Source organism: Pinus tabuliformis, chromosome 3_1 (genome assembly GCF_031772625.1).
Source record: "Pinus tabuliformis cultivar Carrire ecotype Pingquan chromosome 3_1, CPIR1, whole genome shotgun sequence".
Lineage (NCBI taxonomy): Eukaryota > Viridiplantae > Streptophyta > Pinopsida > Pinales > Pinaceae > Pinus > Pinus tabuliformis.
Window position 1 is genome coordinate 375,161,513 of NC_142301.1, and position 14,292 is coordinate 375,175,804.

The following is a 14,292-nucleotide window of genomic DNA, read 5'->3' on the forward strand; positions in this document are numbered from 1 at the left end:
GTGTGTCTAGAAACCCTCCGACAGAAAACTTTCTGTAACAGAAAAACTTAATTTCTGAGATGTCGAGCGAGGACGACGACCGGGAAGAGGAGGAACTTCTGCAAATGGAATTGAAGGAGCAGGCACAGAGGATTTGAATTATCAGCGTATTTGGCAACAGAGGCAAAGTAAGCCAGCGGTCAATTTGAACGCACCGCCACTGCCTGCTTTGAAGAAACACTAAAGAAAAACAAATACACTCTTTTATTTCCTCAGCCCAGGACGAGACAAGCCCACGAGAGGCTAGCCAGCCATTAGGGCTCTGATACCCACTTAAAATACCAATATGCACAGTATTTTATTTATTAAAATAAGATTACATTTATACAGAGTGTTGTTTTAAGATAGACTATTTTGGACACAATCTGTTGGTTGAGGAAATCTCTCAACTATACACCAAACTAAAAACAAATAGATATAACCAACTCCTATAAAATAGGAAATTACTCCTTACATAAAAAAAATCACAACTAACAACTAAGGACAAATAATCACGACTAACAACTAAGGACAAATAAGAATTAGATATTCCAACCAAACATTTAGTCAAACAAATGGTGGCCATCCTATCCTTTGGCGCAGATAACTACTAATCGCTTTTTGCATGCATTTCTTTAAACAGATCGTCTAAATCAGGCGAGCATTGGTACTCTGCCAACTCACTACCGTTGGTGCCAAGCAACTAGCCTTTGATTCTCCAATTTGGAAAAAAAAAGGCGTCCAGTCCAAGTTTCGGGAGTCAGAATTTCCTCTTGAATCATCCGCTAGACAGCAAGTTGATCAAATCCGTGGAAGCAACGTGAAAAAAAGCCGTCCACAGTGCAGGTTTCGGGAGTCAGGATTGCCTCGTGAATCATCCGCTAGACCGCAATTTGATCAAATCCATGGAAGCAATGTGCGCATCAGGGATTCCTTTCAATCTGGTAAAGCGCTACCCGTCAGAGAAGGAACTGTCCTGATTGACATGCATGCTACCAAACTCTAACCAACAACAAATTCAAGAAATAGAAAGGCAGGAGTGTAATAGACTGCTCCTGTAATCTCATGGATTCCATATGTTCGCTATCAACAAAGGCAGGGACTCAATACCATTCCAAGCTCTCAAATTAATCAAAGCTTAGGATGCACCTTCAACAAAGGCGTTTTTTTGTTTCATCCCTCAAAGGCGTTTTTTTATTTCGTCCCTCAACTCTCAATGCCATTCCAAGCTCTCAAACTAATCAAAGCTTACGACGCACCTCCAACAAAGGCAATTTTTTATTTCATCCCTCAACTCTCAATGCCATTCCAAGCTCTCAAATTAATCAAAGCTTAGGATGCACCTCCAACAAAGGCAATTTTTTATTTCATCCCTCAACTCTCTATCTTCGTGAAAATTTTATTCATCAAAATGCAAGGCAAATTCCACTTATCTTCTCACAAATTTTATTTGTTAATTCCACGAATAACTTCTTTACTTTATGAAAAAAATATTTTTGCTTTTAGTAAATCTACATAGCCACTTATTTACATAGACACTTATTTTCTCGCAAATTTTATTTTTAATTCTATGAATAACTTCTTCACTTCATTAAAAATATATATTATTGTTTTTACTAAATTTAAATCAAAATTAATATAAGATAAATAAATTTATATTAATTTGTATGAATGTTATGTTTAGTCATGTGGACTCAATATATGAGAGAATTATAAAAACAATTTATAATTTACATAAATGTATTTTTTATTTTATTTTTTTAATTGACATAAGTATTTCATTCATTAAAAACATAGCTATGACAAGGTATTGAAAGCATAGTTATGAATATTTATTTTATATATATGAAAAGTTTTACAACATAGATGTTAAGAGGTTTTTTAAAATTGTTTTTAACTCTAGCCAGAAGTCTCACTTTAGGCCCAAGCCACTATAGCATAAAGATGCTTGGTGTTGACTAGACCATTGAAGAATAAAGGAGAAGATTATCTTGGAAAATATGGATAATATTAAAAATATGGATACTTCCAAATTGAAAGAAAAATTGTGAGGTAATGAAGAGCTAGATGGAAAAAGGAAACTATGATGATCAACCCCAAATCAAAAAAATTGAAATTATCTTTCTGCTTTGACTAATGTTAAGAAAAAAATGAGTATTGCCAAGATAAGAACTAATTCTCATGAGCTTCATAGAGAAACTAACAGTTGGTCTATTCCTAAAATGCCATGGGATGAAAGAGTTTATCACATATAGAATCCTAAGAGGATTGAATATGAAAAACACTTTCTCTAAGATTGTTTATCTTATAGTCACATTCAATCTAATTTTTAGAATATCTGTCACACTACAAACCTTTTTGGGATTTTAAGTCAGCAAAACTATATTGATCTAGGAATACTTCTCACTTCTTTTTTTAGCATAAAAATAAAATGTTAAAAAATTCTGATTAATCTCTTATATTCTTAAGATCTAATAAACCATATCAATTTTAATATATAAACTATATCAATTCAATTTTAATATATGATTCATCATAAAACAATCACAATCAAATATTCATTTTATGTATATGATTGATATTGTTAAAAATGTTTAAAAAAATAAAAAATAATTAAATTAAAACTTAAAAAAAAGAAAAAAAAGAAAATTTCACATAATTATATGGTGATAAAAAACAATATAAATGATTTTAATTTTAAACTTACAATAATTAAGAGAAACAACATTTAGAAATATCTTAATATAAAACTATAATTTTTCCTGCCCACAAAATTTGTACATTGTTAAGATAATCTTCGGCAAAATCACATAACCAGACTTTTGTCTACGCGTTTCGAACCAACCAGTGTGGTTCATCGTCCTGACCAACCAGTGTGGTTCATCGTCAGGACGATGAACCACACTGGTTGGTTCGAAACGCGTCGACAAAAGTCTGGTTATGTGATTTTGCCGAAGATTATCTTAACAATGTTATGGATCACAGAAGTCTAAATTCCTTAATTAAAATTTGTACATCTCAATTCTTTGTAATGTTTACATACATATATCTATGCTGGTACCAGCGACAAAAACAAATGCAAAGTTAAATATTTGAATTTCCCTATGAAACTCAGAAGTGAGAATGAATTTGCAGATCTCGCGATAACAAAAGAGGCAAATCTGGAAAATTGGAAAGCTGTTGCTATTCCATTGTTACATGAAAAGGCGTTTACTGCAGCAAAACCTGAAATGGAAAGAAATTTTTCCCTGCTCAGACAGACAAGACTACGGAAGGGCTAGTAATGGAGCACGGTTACATTGTATTCAACGACGGCGTTGCCAGTCTTGAGATCTATGGAATGGGTGTGCGCGAGTGCGTAGCCTCGAGCAAACCGAAATAATCCGCTTCCTCCCACGATCGGCATTTCTCTCACTTGTTCGACCACCGCATTCTTCCCCACCATGGCCAAGGTGCTGCCGTTGTACTTTCCGCTCTCGAAAACAAACGTCGTTGCCATCAGCAGCTGGAAGTTTTCTTGGCTCGCAGAAACATAAATACCCTGCGCTCTGCCCAACATTTTGGATGTTCCCTCCGGCCCTTCGGTTAACCAGTCGTCCATAACCCTCACCATGCCGAACTGTGTAAAGTAATTGTCGGTGGTGGGAGCCGAGGCCACCTGCACGGCCGTAACATTTTTGCCCACCAGTAAATCGTGGAAATAGAAATGCAGGTGGCTAATTTTCGCCTTTCCTAATTTCACATTTGCGTGCACCGCCGTTATGTGCAGGCAAACAAACAATAGTACAGTGACCGCTGCAATCATTGCGGCCGAATAACCCTTCATCGCCATCTCTGAGAAAAGGGAGCAGGAATCCCTCAATGCAGCAAAAGAGAGAAGAAATGTGTGGTGATGAAAATGTGGAGTTCCAATTTTATAAAGTGATATGTCAGTGAGCAACTTTCTCCCTTTCTGTTGAATGTTTGATTACTATTTTGTCTTTGGTTGGCCTACGCGTAAGTATTTGCTCTCCGTATTACATAATTCCACCGTCCGACGAGAACGAATGGCTTTTCACCGCAACTATCGAACGTACACTTGTACGATAAATGGCAGCTTCCAGATTCTGTAGCACGGCGACGTAGGTCACGCGGCTCGCCACTACTGCGGTGTTGAATAGTCACCCAGAATAGAATAATACAGAAATGTAAATGTCACATACCCCGATAACCTTGCAGGTAAAAGTAGGGAGTTAGAAATTAATTTATACAATTACCACAAGCAAATAATCAATTCACAACTCCACAATCATCACTAACCATTAGATATAACATTCACTAATACATCAAGTAAATTACAGTGAAAGACTATAAGTTATATATCCATTTTCATAACCATTAACCATCCATGTGGTAGTGTTCTGACATACGCTGTCTCATAAATCCTTGCATCCATTACTTAATATACTTAATCATATTAAATAATCATATACTAAGACATTATGCTTGCCATAACAAATAAAGAACCATCATCATCAATGACCCATCATCATTATCGGACACATAAGGCAATCACATCAATCACACCATTTGAACACGGATATACCCTGGAAAAACCGTAGGGTGAAAACCAGCAAACGTTTAATCTTCTTATTAAACGCTCGTGAGGGATTTCACCCCTCACTCAATGGCTTATAAGGGATTCCATCCCTTAACCATTGTTATAAAATCATTACAATAAGTTATCATTAAGTTATCATATAACTAGCTACCAGCTAATACAATTTACATACCGCCACTTGCAATCATCCTTGTGGCATAATTATTCTAGCAATGGATAATACTGCAGCTTGGACTTATCTGTATGGACGAATAATCCTTATCCCGTCAATGTTAAACATCACCTTCCTTTGGCACCAACCGTCATGGTGTCCTGTCAATGCTGTTAACAACAAGCTTGGCAACAATATTAGATACATTATCAATAATTTATTACACAACCTTTAAAAAGGATCTTTTATCATCTACTCATCTGCATGAGCAAGCATGTCATAATAACAATCTTGGCGACAAGATTAGCTACAATATGATTCAATCAATAATCAACATCTAAAGAGATCTTTTCATTAGTCTTGCCAGTCCATATTTCCTTTTTAAAACATATCACACATTGCTTATGTTTATATACCAGGTAATTGTACTGCTTCCTTGCACATGTATTCCTTTCTCAAAGTTATATTTCAACAGTTTCACATAGTTTCGCTAACATGCAGTTAACATGCATAGAACACAAACCTGAAGTATGCGAAGCCCACTTTATGGCTCTGCGTTTTCTAATGTTCAGGCAAACTGCCGAGAGAAGCTACCCAGAAGGGCTATATTAGATATATGGAACGTTTCGATTTCCAGAAAAATGAACCTCTTTCAGAAACAACAAAAACAATAGACATTGTGATTGTAAGCAAAGGAAAAGGAAGAGAGAATAACTATTCTGTCTCCCTACAGTAAAATATACACAAAAAGAATCCAGCGATACACTCGAAGCAGAGATCCTCTGACAGTGATCATTTTGTGGAACGAAACCATGATACTTAGAATAACCATGCACACAACCAAAGAATAGCCCGTTTAGGGGATGCATAGAGTACCCACCTGGACAGGGAAGGGATCTATTTGTATATGCTAGAATTTAACTGAATCGCAGTTGACAGGAGCTACGAAGGCGCAACAGTAATGCCTGACAATTTTTATGAAGTGGGTCTTCCATACTCACGCAAGCCGGGAACGAAAGATGGAAACTGAGCTCCTTAACACTGGAGAGGTCGCCACAGATTTGGCTGTTGGAGAGTCCAAGAGGCATGTAGTTGTCGTTGCCAATCAGAAAGGACTGATACTACCACAACGAACCGTGTAGAAGTGATAATAGCTACCTGCTCATCATCGACGAGGTCGTGAGCGATCTGGTGATCCCAGGGACTGTCAGATGAGGGCGACGCCATGTCTTCATCATTAGTTTCAGCAATCTGTTTCCTTTCTCTTTACTCCGCATGGGATTCGAGGTCGTAACCTCCAAACCAATCAAGAAAACCTAAGTACCAGGCCGGCTCTGGACCTCCGAGAATAGCATAGCTCAACCTCCGTCATAAGCCGTATACACATGCATCTTAATCCGTGGCCTCCTATCGTTGCTCATAATAGTTAAGGCGATTTTTACAGCCTGTGCATTGCCATGCAGCCAATAAACCCTAGGCTTGGAAAATCCTTCCCAATGAAAATCCTCCTCCGGCTATATCCATAATGGCCTTCATAAATTCTCCGCCATATCCAAATTCAAGAATCAGTTCTCAATACCAAACATCAGTACCGAATCCAAGAATCGGTTATTACCCGTGGAGAGGACGAATGGGTTCCATGCACCATTCCCAAAATAGTCTCCATAATTAGTTTCATGAATACCAGAAATTAGTTCTTAAACCGATTCGTAATCTTTTAAAGAATTACTATTTACTGTCTAGATTTCACCGAGTTATTTAGGGACATTACATACTCCCCTCCTTAACAGGAACACCGTCCTCGGTGTTCATCTTTCATTGAGAACTTGAGATTTTACTCATTGATATACCATCTAAACCACAGAAAATGTGATCCTTTCCTTTTAAAATCAACGATTTCATTCCAAGGAAGGACGACAAACAAAATAGTATTGATATAATCATAAAAAGAGATCATTAGTTATAAGCATCAATAGTCATAAGCGTTTGTAATTGCAAAAAAAATATGCAACTTCTAATCGCCACCACTTGGCCCTTATTCATTCATAATAAACAATTCTCTGTGTCAACTTACCATTACTTACCATATATTTTTTTGAAAATCATGAATACTCTCATGTAAGCCTTTTAATAGTGGTTGGACAATTCTTCAATCCTCCACGGTAAGTAATTCCTGTAACATATGACTAACAAATTCAATCACATTAGTCACTATATTTTGAGTCAAATGAAATACGTTTGACTAGCAATCAATTGTGCAATGCTAAATGATTTCTAAATCACGGTACTTTTACAAGTACTTAAAGAGCACTAACACTAATCAACCAATGATAAATCACTGCTCACGTGCACACTGCATGAATTTTCACTAAAGACATCCATAATGTACTTCTAGAAGTACCAAAAGAGCACCTAGCTCTCTAACCATCAAAACTGTCAATCACTGCATCCAGCAAGAACTGTCTTAGCTCCCACTAAGATGTTCATAAAATTAATAATACAATAAAGGAATTAAAATTTCCAATTACTCCTTATTGAACATTAAACTCATTTCCTGTTAAAAGTGCATAACACATTTCACACAACTATATGTAAAATTTATTTCTAACATAACATATAGCTGATTAGTTATTCCCTTTAGCCATGAAACCACAATGGACTAAAGAATTCCCAACCCATGGGAACTGGTTTCCACAACCAAATCGAGTCATTTTCTCATCCAGACAGTTTCTTTGATAGAGACCTTACCAGGTCTAACATAGAATTCCACTGGCCAACCAGCTCAAGAATTCTAGGGAGAGGAGATCTGGGCAGACAAGTACCATCAACCCTTCCGGGCAGGTAGCTGCCATCAACCCAACTCCGGGCAGACAAGTACCATCAACCCCTCCGGGCAGGTAATTGCCATCAACCCAACTCTGGGCAGACAAGTACCATCAACCCCTCCGGGCAGGTATTGCCATCAACCCAAGCACTTGCAGGTCCTACTCGACCGCAATTACACTGGTCTCGCCAGTAAACGCTATCTGATCCTAACCAGACATAGCATGAATATTTTCTCTTTTAATACTCTTTCTCAAAGTAATTTACACAATGAACCATATGAACATTATCATTAGCACAACAAACATGCATGTATATCATGCATTTACACTTAACCCCCAACATGGGTCCACAACATCAAGATTGATGGGGAACATATCCATCATACACGTTGTATGCATGCAAATTTTCCAAATAACATAATTCATGCATATCATATAACATCATTCTTTCTCATTTATAATTGTATTTCACATTGCAGCAATTTATGTGATGAGTTTTCTTGTTGCCGTTAAGCTACCACTACTTAATCCCATCAGCAACGTTAGTTATAAATATGCATCAGTTAACACGTATTCCATTTCCAAGAATGTTCATGCATACAATATTGTCATGTATAAAAGCATATGCAAATACTCATTAATGTATAAATGTCAACAACCGTTGAGTTAACAATCTAAGCATTTCCAATTTTGCCATAGTCTGTTGTTCCAATTTCAATCATCATTAGTGGAGTATTATCTCACGTTTACTATGGCTAGCTTGGGTCATGTATTGTTAATGTAATTAAACATAATCTCTCTAACATACAAAGATCATAACTCTATATCATAATGACTAATCTTTGTGCATACCATTGCTTATCATATAAGCCTTTCTTTAATGTATACAACCCATATTCCTTTCACTAGAATACTACCAGCATTTCATACAACAAACCACATACCTCTTTCTTAAAGGAAGTCATTTTAATCCTCATTTTTCTATCTTCCGATGTGAGGGTTTCTCCAGATTCCCTTTCAAGAAATTATTAAGGATATCTATCTTTAGGCATAAAAATCAAGATACAAAAACAAAGTTTACTTATCCTTTATGTATCAAAATCAAGCCATCGACACAGCTCATCCAACAAGACAATCTCTCCAAGAGATTATTATTTTCAAAGAAGCTAGCATGACCACTTTCTCTAAGTACACACCGACTTACAATTTCAAAGTCACAATAGCTACTCATATGCAACATGTGTTCTCCTAACACAATTACCTTACTTCAATGCACATAGTTCTTTTCATGAAACAAGTAAGGATTTTGGTTCTTGTATGATCACTATTCTAATGTGTCTTTAAGGAAAGAACCTCTACTTTTATTTTCAAGAAAATTCTCATAAAATCCTGCATCTTCATACATGAAGTATGCATACTCTTAGGATGAGACTATGTTTATGTATATATGTAATATACTCTTTCCTCAAGAAGTTACTTTGGCCATATTTAGCAAGGATTTTATAGACAAGAGACAAGCATTTCACATACAAGACTCACGTGGAGTCTTCCCAATAAGAACTACTTATTTGCTTTATTAAGAAAGCATACAAAATAATCAATCTTTAATTGCATGCTTTAACACATTTTCTTTACCAAGAAAATCTAGAAAAGAACCATTCTTTCATTGCATGCATTCAAATACTTCCTCTACTAAGAAATCATATAAACATTCATATGTATTCTTCAAGAAAGTGAGCAAGATACTTATCTTATCCTTGGATCAACATGCATAACTAACAAATTAAACCACCCTTACTGGAAGCAATTTCTCTACTTATGCAATTAGAAACATAATCTCCTAAGTGTCACACATGCACCAGAGTTACCACTTGATGCTAGATGCAACAAATATCATAACACTACTATGTATCCATTTTAGAATAATGACTTCAAGGAGACATTACGAAAATCATTAACAGCAACACACTGTAGTTATCATTTTCCAATTCCTTAAGCATGGTCAAGGGAATACTCACATGCACATCAAGCACTATCTAGTCATTCCCAAACTCTTTTTTTTTTTTTTTCCCATCTCTGTCTGTCCCTACAGCACGGTCTTCTTCCTTTTTCCTTGCTTCCATTTCCTTTGGAAGCATCTATAGTTGGGGAAGGTAATTAGAGTTTACTGACAACTGTATTAACACAGGTAGTCTATTTATGAATAATTATCGCATGTAATCAAACCACGAATGGGTCCTAGAAATGTTACCCACTGAACATGCCTTTACAATTAACCTCACACTGAATGCAACATGCATAAGAAATCCATCATTCCCATAGTAGAGATAAATTCAACCATCATTAAATCGAAGCTCGACTGATTTTTATCTCCCAACAAGTAATGATTAACATAAACACATATCATGCTAGTGAATTTCGATTAATTAAAGGGTAACATCATTAAATCTATGAAGACATAAGCATATACTATTCATCATGCATTCTCATGGTGAATAAAATTAAGAACTCTTCTCATAAACAACCGGAACTATAGCACAAGGAGAGTAAGAATCTTCATACACACATTCGTAACATCAATCAACCTTCACTTGTTTACAAATTGTAATAATCTTAAGTCCAATTCAATTAATGCATATAAGTTCTATGGGTTAGTCATACAATACTAACCAATCTCAACTACCAATCGTCTTCATGCATCCATGACAAGATTGAATCAAAGTTAGTTATGACAATCAAATCCCGCTGCTTGACTCATTGCATGTTTTCAATATCTAAAGGGGTTCTTCTAATGTCCCTTTTTAAAACAATTTTTCCATCCTATTCAAGGATGTTCCCCCTAATTTTATATTCATGCATTGGCTCATTAAATTGTGTTCGTTGTAATTTCAATCTAGTTCAATATATGCATTGTTGTTATTGCCATATGTGCAAATCAAAAGTTGGTAGTTGGTTGTCACTTCCTCAATGAGTGTTCAATATTGTTCTTAAGTGTAATGAGTGTTCAAATTTTGTTTGTAAGTGCGACAAAAGTTTTCATTGTCTTTTCCTCATCAGGAATCCAATGTTATGAATGTAGTTATGCAACAACTTATTACCTACTTCTCAAAGAAGTTATAAACATGAATCACACCCGTCATGCCAAAAGTAGTGTACGACATAAATGAATATGCGACTGATTAAACTCATACCTGAGTTAATGCCTACTGATGGCGTACCTCAATATCCTTTCCGCTTACCAATTCCCAAAGGCGCCAGTACTGCAACCTTTAGCTCTGATACCACTTGTCACATACCCCGATAACCTCGCAGGTAAAAGTAGGGAGTTAGAAATTAATTTATACAATTACCACAAGTAAATAATCAATTCACAACTCCACAATCATCACTAACCATTAGATATAACATTCACTAATACATCAAGTAAATTACAGTGAAAGACTATAAGTTATATATCCATTTTCATAACCATTAACCATCCATGTGGTAGTGTTCTGACATAAGCTGTCTCATAAATCCTTGCATCCATTACTTAATATCCTTAATCATATTAAATAATCATGCACTAAGACATTATGCTTGCCATAACAAATAAAGAACCATCATCATCAATGACCCATCATCATTATCGGACACATAAGGCAATCACATCAATCACACCATTTGAACACGGATATACCCTGGAAACCCCGTAGGGTGAAAACCAGCAAACGTTTAATCTTCTTATTAAACGCTCGTGAGGGATTTCACCCCTCACTCAATGGCTTATAAGGGATTCCATCCCTTAACCATTGTTATAAAATCATTACAATAAGTTATCATTAAGTTATCATATAACTAGCTACCAGCTAATACAATTTACATACCGCCACTTGCAATCATCCTTGTGGCATAATTATTCTAGCAATGGATAATACTGCAGCTTGGACTTATCTGTATGGACGAATAATCCTTATCCCGTCAATGTTAAACATCACCTTCCTTTGGCACCAACCGTCATGGTGTCCTATCAATGCTGTTAACAACAAGCTTGGCAACAATATTAGATACATTATCAATAATTTATTACACAACCTTTAAAAAGGATCTTTTATCATCTACTCATCTGCATGAGCAAGCATGTCATAATAACAATCTTGGCGACAAGATTAGCTACAATATGATTCAATCAATAATCAACATCTAAAGAGATCTTTTCATTAGTCTTGCTAGTCCATATTTTCTTTTTAAAACATATCACACATTGCTTATGTTTATATACCAGGTAATTGTACTGCTTCCTTGCACATGTATTCCTTTCTCAAAGTTATATTTCAACAGTTTCACATAGTTTCGCTAACATGCAGTTAACATGCATAGAACACAAACTTGAAGTATGCGAAGCCCACTTTATGGCTCTACGTTTTCTAATGTTCAGGCAAACTGCCGAGAGAAGCTACCCAGAAGGGCTATATTAGATATATGGAACGTTTCAATTTCCAGAAAAATGAACCTCTTTCAGAAACAACAAAAACAATAGACATTGTGATTGTAAGCAGAGGAAAAGGAAGAGAGAATAACTATTCTGTCTCCCTCCAGTAAAATATACACAAAAAGAATCCAGCGATACACTCGAAGCAGAGATCCTCTGACAGTGATCATTTTGTGGAACGAAACCATGATACTTAGAATAACTATGCACACAACCAAAGAATAGCCCGTTTAGGGGATGCATAGAGTACCCACCTAGACAGGGAAGGGATCTATTTGTATATGCTAGAATTTAACTGAATCGCAGTTGACAGGAGCTACGAAGGCGCAACAGTAATGCCTGACAATTTTTATGAAGTGGGTCTTCCATACTCACGCAAGCCGGGAACGAAAGATGGAAACTGAGCTCCTTAACACTGGAGAGGTCGCCACAGATTTGGCTGTTGGAGAGTCCAAGAGGCATGTAGTTGTCGTTGCCAATCAGAAAGGACTGATACTACCACAACGAACCGTGTAGAAGTGATAATAGCTACCTGCTCATCATCGACGAGGTCGTGAGCGATCTGGTGATCCCAGGCACTGTCAGATGAGGGCGACGCCATGTCTTCATCATTAGTTTCAGCAATCTGTTTCCTTTCTCTTTACTCCGCATGGGATTCGAGGTCGTAACCTCCAAACCAATCAAGAAAACCTAAGTACCAGGCCGGCTCTGGACCTCCGAGAATAGCATAGCTCAACCTCCGTCATAAGCCGTATACACATGCATCTTAATCCGTGGCCTCCTATCGTTGCTCATAATAGTTAAGGCGATTTTTACAGCCTGTGCATTGCCATGCAGCCAATAAACCCTAGGCTTGGAAAATCCTTCCCAATGAAAATCCTCCTCCGGCTATATCCATAATGGCCTTCATAAATTCTCCGCCATATCCAAATTCAAGAATCAGTTCTCAATACCAAACATCAGTACCGAATCCAAGAATCGGTTATTACCCGTGGAGAGGACGAATGGGTTCCATGCACCATTCCCAAAATAGTCTCCATAATTAGTTTCATGAATACCAGAAATTAGTTCTTAAACCGATTCGTAATCTTTTAAAGAATTACTATTTACTGTCTAGATTTCACCGAGTTATTTAGGGACATTACAGTAAACGTCGGCCATGAATGAAGCTTCTCCATTATTTAACGAGATCAAGTTGGTCAACAACCTTCACTATCGATATTTGTTTCTTCACTGGAATTATTTAGATGCGAGTTTAGATTTTGTTAAGAAAATTTTCAGATTAGGTGGGATATTTTTGGTTCAAATATGGCTGGCTTATTTACCTTCAGTATCGATTTTTGTTTCTTTACGGCAATGATTTAGATGAGGTTTTAGATTTTGTTAAGAAAATTTTCAGATTAGGTGGGATATTTTTGGTTAAATATGGTTGGTTTATTTGAATGGTAAATATTATTGAATTGTAAATATTAAGTATTATTTATTAAATTAATGATAGGTTTACTGTATTTTTTTAATTATGTGAGATTTTAGATTTTGTTAAGAAAATTTTCATCGGTTATGTGGGATATTTTTTGTTCAAATATGGTTGATTTATTTGAATGGTAAATATTATTGAATTCTAAATATTAAGTATTATTTACTAAGTTAATGATGGGTTTATTATATTTTTTTAATTTTGTGAAATTTTAGATTTTGTTAAAAAAAAATTCATGCATTAGGTGGGATATTTTTGGTTTAAATATGGTTGGTTTATTTGAATGGTAAATATTATTGAATTGTGATGATGATGATGGTTAACCTGATCAAACTTTGGTCTATCGGACCTAAAGAAACAAATTATTTAGTTTGATTTAAGATTTTATTCCTATGCTCAAAAAGCTTGGAGAGAAGCTTCGTCGGTTAAGTGGGATATTTTTGGTTCAAATATGGCTAGCTTATTTACCTTCAGTATCGATTTTTTAGATGCGATTTTAGATTTTGTTAAGAAAATTTTCATGGGTTAGGTGGGATATTTTTGGTTCAAATATGGTTGGCTTATTTGAATGGTAAATATGATTGAATTGTAAATATTATGTATTATTTACCAAGTTAATGATGAGTTTATTATATTTTTTTAATTATGTTTATTGAATATCATTTAAATTTTATCTAATGACAAGATATAAAGACAATAAGTTAATCATTAACTTAATACATGATGTTTAACATTTGCCAATTCACCAAT

General features: G+C 35.7%; 1 pseudogene; it reads right to left on the reverse strand.

Moving 5' to 3' along the window:
* Positions 1 to 3,141: 3,141 nt before the first annotated feature.
* LOC149187286 (dirigent protein 21 pseudogene) lies at positions 3,142 to 3,900 on the reverse strand (annotated as a pseudogene).
* Positions 3,901 to 14,292: the final 10,392 nt, after the last annotated feature.